The sequence below is a fragment of the Phyllostomus discolor genome (genome assembly GCF_004126475.2).
Source record: "Phyllostomus discolor isolate MPI-MPIP mPhyDis1 chromosome 15 unlocalized genomic scaffold, mPhyDis1.pri.v3 mPhyDis1_scaffold_33, whole genome shotgun sequence".
NCBI classification, from domain to species: Eukaryota; Metazoa; Chordata; class Mammalia; order Chiroptera; family Phyllostomidae; genus Phyllostomus; species Phyllostomus discolor.
Window position 1 is genome coordinate 72,528 of NW_023397492.1, and position 7,593 is coordinate 80,120.

Below are 7,593 nucleotides of genomic sequence, written 5' to 3' on the forward strand. Positions count from 1 at the left end.
TTCTGATGCTAATTTGGGTGGAAACGACCCTGAGTTTACACAGGGACTGCTGCCAACAAGGCTTTTTGCATGGTGCTGGGACAATGTCCACCCCCATCAGCAGGCCTCTCTTCTCTGTCCATACTGACCACTGCTCTGCTAGCTGGTGGCAGGTGAGCCCTGGGAGCTGCCAGTTGCTGCTGACTTGTCTGGTCTGTGGGTGTCTTGATTGAGATTCTAGAGAAGACACAGAAACTAATGTCAGATGAAGGGGAAAGCCATACCATAGAGTAACCCAGGGCATAGCCTCCACCTTCCCCTCCCCCTGTCATGGATGATTTGATATCTGGGTCCTGAGTGCCCCCTTGTGTCCTGAGTGGCCCCTGCAGCACAGCCACCTTGTCTCCCACAAGGAAGTTTGTGTCTGAGATCACACTGACTTCCCCTCACTGTGTCTCTTGCACAGTAATACACAACTGTGTCCTTGGTGGTCACAGAGTTCAATTGCAGGGATGACTGGTTCCTGAAAGTGTCATCAGTGATGGAGATCTGGCCCTGGAAAGCTGGGTTGCACCCTGCTCTCCCTCCCCAGTACCTCATCTACTCCAGCCTCTTCCCTGGCGATTGGCAGATCCAATTCAGTAGTTACTGCTGGTGACTGAGCCACCAGACACGGTGCAGGTGAGGGAGAGGGTGCTCAAAGCCTTCATGAGTCCTGGGCCAGACTCCTGCAGCCGCAATTGGTACAGGGCACCTGGGACAAGGAGTCCCTGTCAGTCATTTACAGTCACCATCATCCCAGAGACCTGTGTCTGACATGTGAGACACTCACCCCGGGGGGCTGTCATCATGCACAGGAGGAGACCCAGCAGTCTTATCTTCTGCCTTTGCCAGAGACTTCAGCCCCGTGTGAGGAGAGAGTGATCAGCTCCACAGCCCAGCGGAGGTTTTACCCTGAAGCTGGAGAGAAATTTGCATGTGGGGGACTATGTCCTCATAAGTGTGTAGGCACTAAGTAAGGCTCCTTCTGTGCATTTATTCTCCTGACCACATGCCCTGTATGACCTGGGACAAGAGGACATGGAGGTTGTGAGTCTCATTGCAAACAGGTCAAAGGATGGCCTCACCCTTCTGTGTGCTAAAGGAGATTTGGAATCTCATCTCTTTTCTTGTAGGTATTATAAGGGCTTAGCATTTAATCTGCTGGGAACCACCCTGCCAGGTTTCAGAAGCTGCCACCCACCCCCACCATGGCTAAGGCTGAATGAGCAGAGCGACCCTGGGACCATAAGCCACTAAGGAGACAAAACTTATTTCCCTGGCAGGGGGATCGCTTCTGCTTCTTTCACTTCACCCTGCCTGGCCCCCAATGCTTGACTGGTAGGCCAATGACGAGCAAGATTCCCCAAGATGGGAACAATCTAAGACAGGCATGCTCACGGGGAGACCCCAGGGAAGGTCTTGGGGAGCTATAGCAAAAGGGAGTGATGGACCCTCGCTCCTCGGCTTTGACAAAGCCTGGATCCTCATTCTGTCTGTGAGAAGTCTCCTAATGTCTTGGCTGCCTTACTTCCCCTGCCTGATTTAAACCTGAAACAATGACAGAAGGAAGTGTAGCCCTGTGGTGGAAAGGGCAGGTTCCCTAGGTTATCAGGCTTAGGGAAGAATACATAAAATCCTCTGAAACCTGCTTTGCTAAGAATGACCTCAATTAAATGATAAGGATCCCAGCAGTAAATGAGTTTGTTTCCCAAAGTTTTGTATCCAAAGCCCTTAACTAATAGTCCCTGATTCAGAATAAGCCCTCATAGTTTTTATGCATGTGATCTATTGTTTGATCCTTACTGCCTGGCAATGAATAATGAGTTTTACCTGTATTCCTGGTACAAAATAAAACTAATAAAAGCCCATTGAGGAGAAGGCTCTTGGCTATTCTCCTTTGACAGATCGGCCACCTTTCCTCCCCAAGCAGATCATGTCTTGGTAGACTTGTTCTCGTCCACAGCAAATGGGTGGCTCTGTGGGCAGAGCTACCCCACATTCATCCAAGTGCTTAAACACAAAACATGAAAATATCCACAATTGGGAAGAGTTTTTTATCATAATTTTATGTTTTGTAATATGTTGGTTTTAAGTTAGTTATAAATGAAATCCCAACATATAGGAGAGTTTCTTCAGAGACCCCATTTTCTGTAATTCAAACACCTTCAGCCACTTTTATATGAGTAACTATAGAGGCTGGGTGGGACCCCTTGGTCCTCACTGTGTTAGTCTTGCATTTGTGTCCAAGGCTCTCTGTGCTAAGTCTTCCATAAGGCACTGAGGCCCACAGTAGAGACCCCTCACAAATGACATCACACAGAAGCACACTTTTTGTGCAGCTGAAGAAAAACAAAGCAGCAGTACACCTCTCTATGATGCAGTGTCGTCCAGTTACTGAACAGATGATGTGAGGGAATCATGGCTGATCCACATTCTCAGATTCTGGCACTACGGGTCCATTGTGTTCAGAGGCAGCAGAGTGGGAAGGGAACATCCCTAGCTGTGCTCAGAGGGAAGGTCGCTACACCCCTCAAAGGAACCCTCTCCATCTCCAGCCTCCCTGGGAGGGTTGGGCCCTGTGGTCAGGGAGCCTTGGGCTCCTGTTCTACATGGAAATTCCTGCATATTAAGGACACAATATTTTCAGACATAGCATTTGAAAATATGTTCTGCACTCTGTGCTTGTCTTTTTATTCCCTTGACAGTACCTGGGTGGGGCAAAGGATTTTAATTTTAGATACATTATTTAAAGATATTATTTTATTTTATTTTGTCTTGTTTTTAGACAGAGGGGAAGGGAGGAAGAGACAGAGAGAATCATTAATGTATCATTGCCTTTTGTGTGCCCCCTACTGCAGACCTGGCCTGCAACCTGGGCATGTGCCTGGTGAGAACCAAATGGTGACACTTTGGTTTGCAAGGCAGGACTCAATTCACTGAGACACACCAGCCAGGGCTAGTTTTAGCTACACTTGATTTATCAATATCTTATCTCAATGTTCCTATCCACATTTACTAGACAGCTCACACTCACTGAGAGAGAGTGAATACTATATCCTGTATTCCCCTGATATTTTATGAAGAATGTCGTTTTCCTGTGATTATGGAGAGGAGGAGCAGTGCTGGTTCACACATGGGAGAGTCACATGCAGAGAAGCAGCTCCCTGTCTGACAGGTGCCCCACAGAGACCAGGTTGGTCTTCTCATACAGTGAGGCCACACAGGGTGCCCATCTCTTTTATCATAACTAAAAATGCCAGACAAGAAGAGCTGGTCACCATTATCCCCCTTTCAGGTGTCTTTCAAGTTGCTATTAAAAAGGATGAACATTTTCTCCAGAGGTCATTTTAAATCTAAAGCATCCCATTGAGATTATCTGCCATTGCCACATCCTGCATCCATAGTCTCCTCTGCACAGATGCACACATGCAGCTTTGTGGGCAACAAGAGACCAGACATTTGACAGTGGTCCCATGAGATTGTGGTGAGGCTCAAGTATCCCTCTCAGCTGAGACATCATCACTGCTGCAATGTGGTAGTTCCTCATGTTGCTCACAGGTTAGTGCACTGGTGGTGGTCATGTAAAACAACCTACTGAACTTTGGTCATGTAACAGCACAGCCTGTGCAGTCACAGTGGTGGCTGATCCCTCCAGGTGTGGGGAATGACACTGTGATCTTCACACAGGATGGCATTGCCCAACTCTGCATTTCTCAGACCCTATTCAGTCCCTGGCTGCCCAAGATTGCAAAAATAATTTGTGACATCACCCTTGCTGTAATATAACCTCATATAAAGTACAGCCCTGCCCTGGCTGGTGTAGCTTAGCGGGCTGCAAACCAAAACATTGCAGGTTCAATTTCCAGTCAGGGCACATGCCTGGGTTTCAGGCCACAGCCCCCAGCAACCGCACGTTGATGTCTCTCTCTCTCTCTCTCTCTCTTTCCCCCTCCCTTCCCTCTCTAAAAATAAATACATAAAATATTTAAAAAATAAAGCACAGTCCTTCATGAACACCCATTTATTTTGCTTTAATTAATCAAGATGTTCCTTGTACCTGAGCCCCTGCCTCTAAATTATTGGGAGGCCAGTTCCCCTGATTCTTAATGTTGAAAGTTTTGTAAAACAGTGAAATGATCCAGATTTTATACCCCCTCCTGTCACCCCACACATTAAAAGTGCCTTTCTAGTCCATCTCTCTACCAGGTTCTAGGTGGTCTTCAATTGGGGAGCTCTCTGTATTGCAAATAACATGGCAGAAAACTTGCTCTTAAACCTCAGCGGAAGGAATGCTATCAGGTGTTTCAACATCAAATGCAGCAGAGAAACTCCATGGAACTCCTGCTTGGGTTTCATCTTACTTCCAAGGAATCATACACATTCAATCCAAACTGAAGTTTAGTTTCATTGTGCTCCTTAAACTGATGGTCCACATAGGTCCTGGGAAGCATCTCATCTTTGAGAGCAGAAAGCTGAGCCGTGGCCTTCAAAAATATGATGACCTTGGGTGAAAAGAGAGATTCCACTTAAGATCCTGTGCCAAGCCTCAGTCTAATTCTATCATTATCATCATCATCATCATCATCATCATCATCATCACCATCATCATCTGGAAGTGACTTTGGAACTGGGTAATCAGGAGATGCTGGACTTATTTTGAGTCACACAATTTGACAGAAATGTGATTTTTTATGAAAAAAGGGTGTTATGAGAAATATGGATTTAAATACTCTTCAAGTGAGGCCCCAGAAGGAATTGTAGGGTATGATAGAAACTAATTATGTCATCTTAGAAAATACTTAGACATTTAGACAGGAGTTCGTTAGGAATAGAAATGTGAAATACTCTGGAGGTAGATATCAAGGAAAATGAGGAACATTTCATTGCAAATGGGTGGAAATGGTATTCTTTGTTACACAAATCCATGTTTTCCCAGGGTCTCTGTTACATTTGGTAATATTGTCACATGTCCAGGGGATTAGAGTTTATACATGTTTGACGTAATTCCTCATCTGGTCACACTGTGACTCACTGCATAATTCACTGGGGCTCCACTCATGAAATCTCTCAACACTAAGAGGAAAGAGGGGTCATCCCTGACTGGATGGACCATGGTGATGGTGTGTCTGTTTGAGGAGCCACACTTTCATTGGACCAAGTTTCCTGTCTCAGTACATCATCATCATCATCTGCGCCATAACGATCAGCATCATCATCACTCTCATCAGCATCAGTATCATTATCATCATCATCATCATCATCATCATCATCACCGTGGTTTTCTCACTAAAAAATGCCATTCTCATTTTCTTTAGACATGGTGGCCATCCACACACAGTGACTATCTCATTCTTTCCTCATTTTTAATGGTCATGAAGTAAAATATGTAGTCAGACTTTCACAGTGGACTGCTGACAAGTGAAGTGCCTTCCATCTTCTTCTCCATCTCCCCACGTTTCATATCAGAAATTTGATAGGAAATGATGGGTCTTCTCTTTAGGCATCTTTGAAAGATTGAAACCACACAAACCACTGTAAGCAGAACTCCCCTCTGTCACCTCCTTTACAAAACGCAGTCCCTGACTGGGCCTCCTTCCCCTGCTCTATCAACACATGTCTGACTTGCTGCAGGGCCTTCCCTGTTCTTCCCACCATTTTCAACTACATATATGATAAATAATCCATGACCCCTTGGTGCATGTGCTTGTCATCAGCATAGATATTGACACAAAACTGTGATGGGCCCCTCTACCTCTATGTGGCGTTACCTGATCTTGGTGCTGCGAGAAAGATGCCAAATCACAGACCATAACCACAAGGTGTTTTTGTCCTCTGGTATTGGGTCCACATACCTCTGGTGCCCACTGTCCAACATGCACATGTTCTGCTGATGGTCAGCTTGGACACTGAGCTGAACATATGGGTGCAGCAGAGCTCTGCTTATATTCCACTGACATGGTTCAGAAGATGTGATGATTCAGTGGAACTGAACACAAGAGTATCTATAAGAGATAATGCACTTTGTATAATACAGAATATTGTATTTCTTAACAGTAGGTATTTCACCCTAACTGTTGTGGATCAATGGATTGAATGATGGCCTGAGGTCCAGGGGTTTTCCAGTTTGATTACCAGTCAGGGAACATGCCTGGGTTGCTGGCCAGTCCCCATTAATGGCATAGGGATGTCAAGCCCACAATGATGTCCCTATCCCTCTCTCTCTACCTTTCTTCCTCTCTCTCTCTCTCTAAAAACAATAAATAACTTCTTCATAAAACATAACAGACTTTCTGCAGTCAGAGACATCAAATAAGTCCACAGAATCAGGAATACAGAGATGTTCTTTGAGGGAAACTGTTATAGGAAGAGAAATCCAGACAGGAAAAATGCCCAATCTTTCAACTGCACCTGTTCTTGGGATAGTCCTTGGATTCAGGGATGCTGATAACCACTTGAAGGTCACAGCCCCTACTGCAGGGAGGTTTGTGTATGGACTCACACTGTCTCCCCCTCACTGTATCTCTGGCACAATACTACATGGTCGTGTCCTCAGTTCTCAGGCTGCTCAACTCTATGTAAGCTGTGTTCTTGGACTTGTCTGTGGTCATGGTGACTCTGCCTATAATATTTTGTGGATAGTTTGTATTACCACTGCTAGGATTAACCTCCCCTATCAACTGAAAGCCTAGTCCTGGGGCCTGTTGCACCCATTGCATCCAGCACCGGTGAAGGTATATCCAGAAGCCTTTCAGAAGACCTTCACTGAGGCCCCAGGATTCCTCACCTTAGGCACCAATTGTAATAGCTGCATCTGGGAGTGGAGAGCTGTGGAGAAGAGTAGGAGTGAGTGTAAATCTGCTTTGAGTGTCTGTAGTCTCCTCCTCAACCCAGGGACTGGGAGGCCACTTACCTGCAGCCACTGCCACCAGGAAGAGGACTCTGCAGCTCCAGTCCATGATGAGAGACTATGCTATCAGGTCTTCTGTAGGAGAGGGTGTGGCTGTGGGTGATGCTCTCATGGCACAGACAGACCCACATTTAACCTAGTCTACCTCTTGTAATTTGCATATCCAAAAGGCACAGTGTTTCATATATGAAAACTTGCCCCTACTTCAGAGAAGATAGAGGGCAGAGAGACCGTACAAAGAGAGATTATGAGCATCTAAGTCCTAATCCATGTTTGAGGATAAGCATTTCTTGTCAGGACCATGAGGTCTGCCCTGCTATGGCTCCTCCCACTGAGTGACAAGCTGGAAAGGACATGATGCTCATTGTGAACCGAACTTTGAGTAACACACAGACCACCTGGACCGGTTCTGGGCTTTAATGCCTGAGTGTCTTATTCATGTGTCTCCAATTTCTCCAAATTTTATGTCTCAAAAGTGTTGTGCCTAATGAATTGGTAACATGATACCCGAATTTAGCAACTTACTATTTAGATATTTAAAAACCTTATACATACCACCATTGACTGCAATTTTCTTGTTTTATTGAGTTTGGTAAATACTCTTGAGTATGGGCTATTTACAGTCACCTCATGTATAACAGTTATTTTAGGTGTTTTCATGAAAA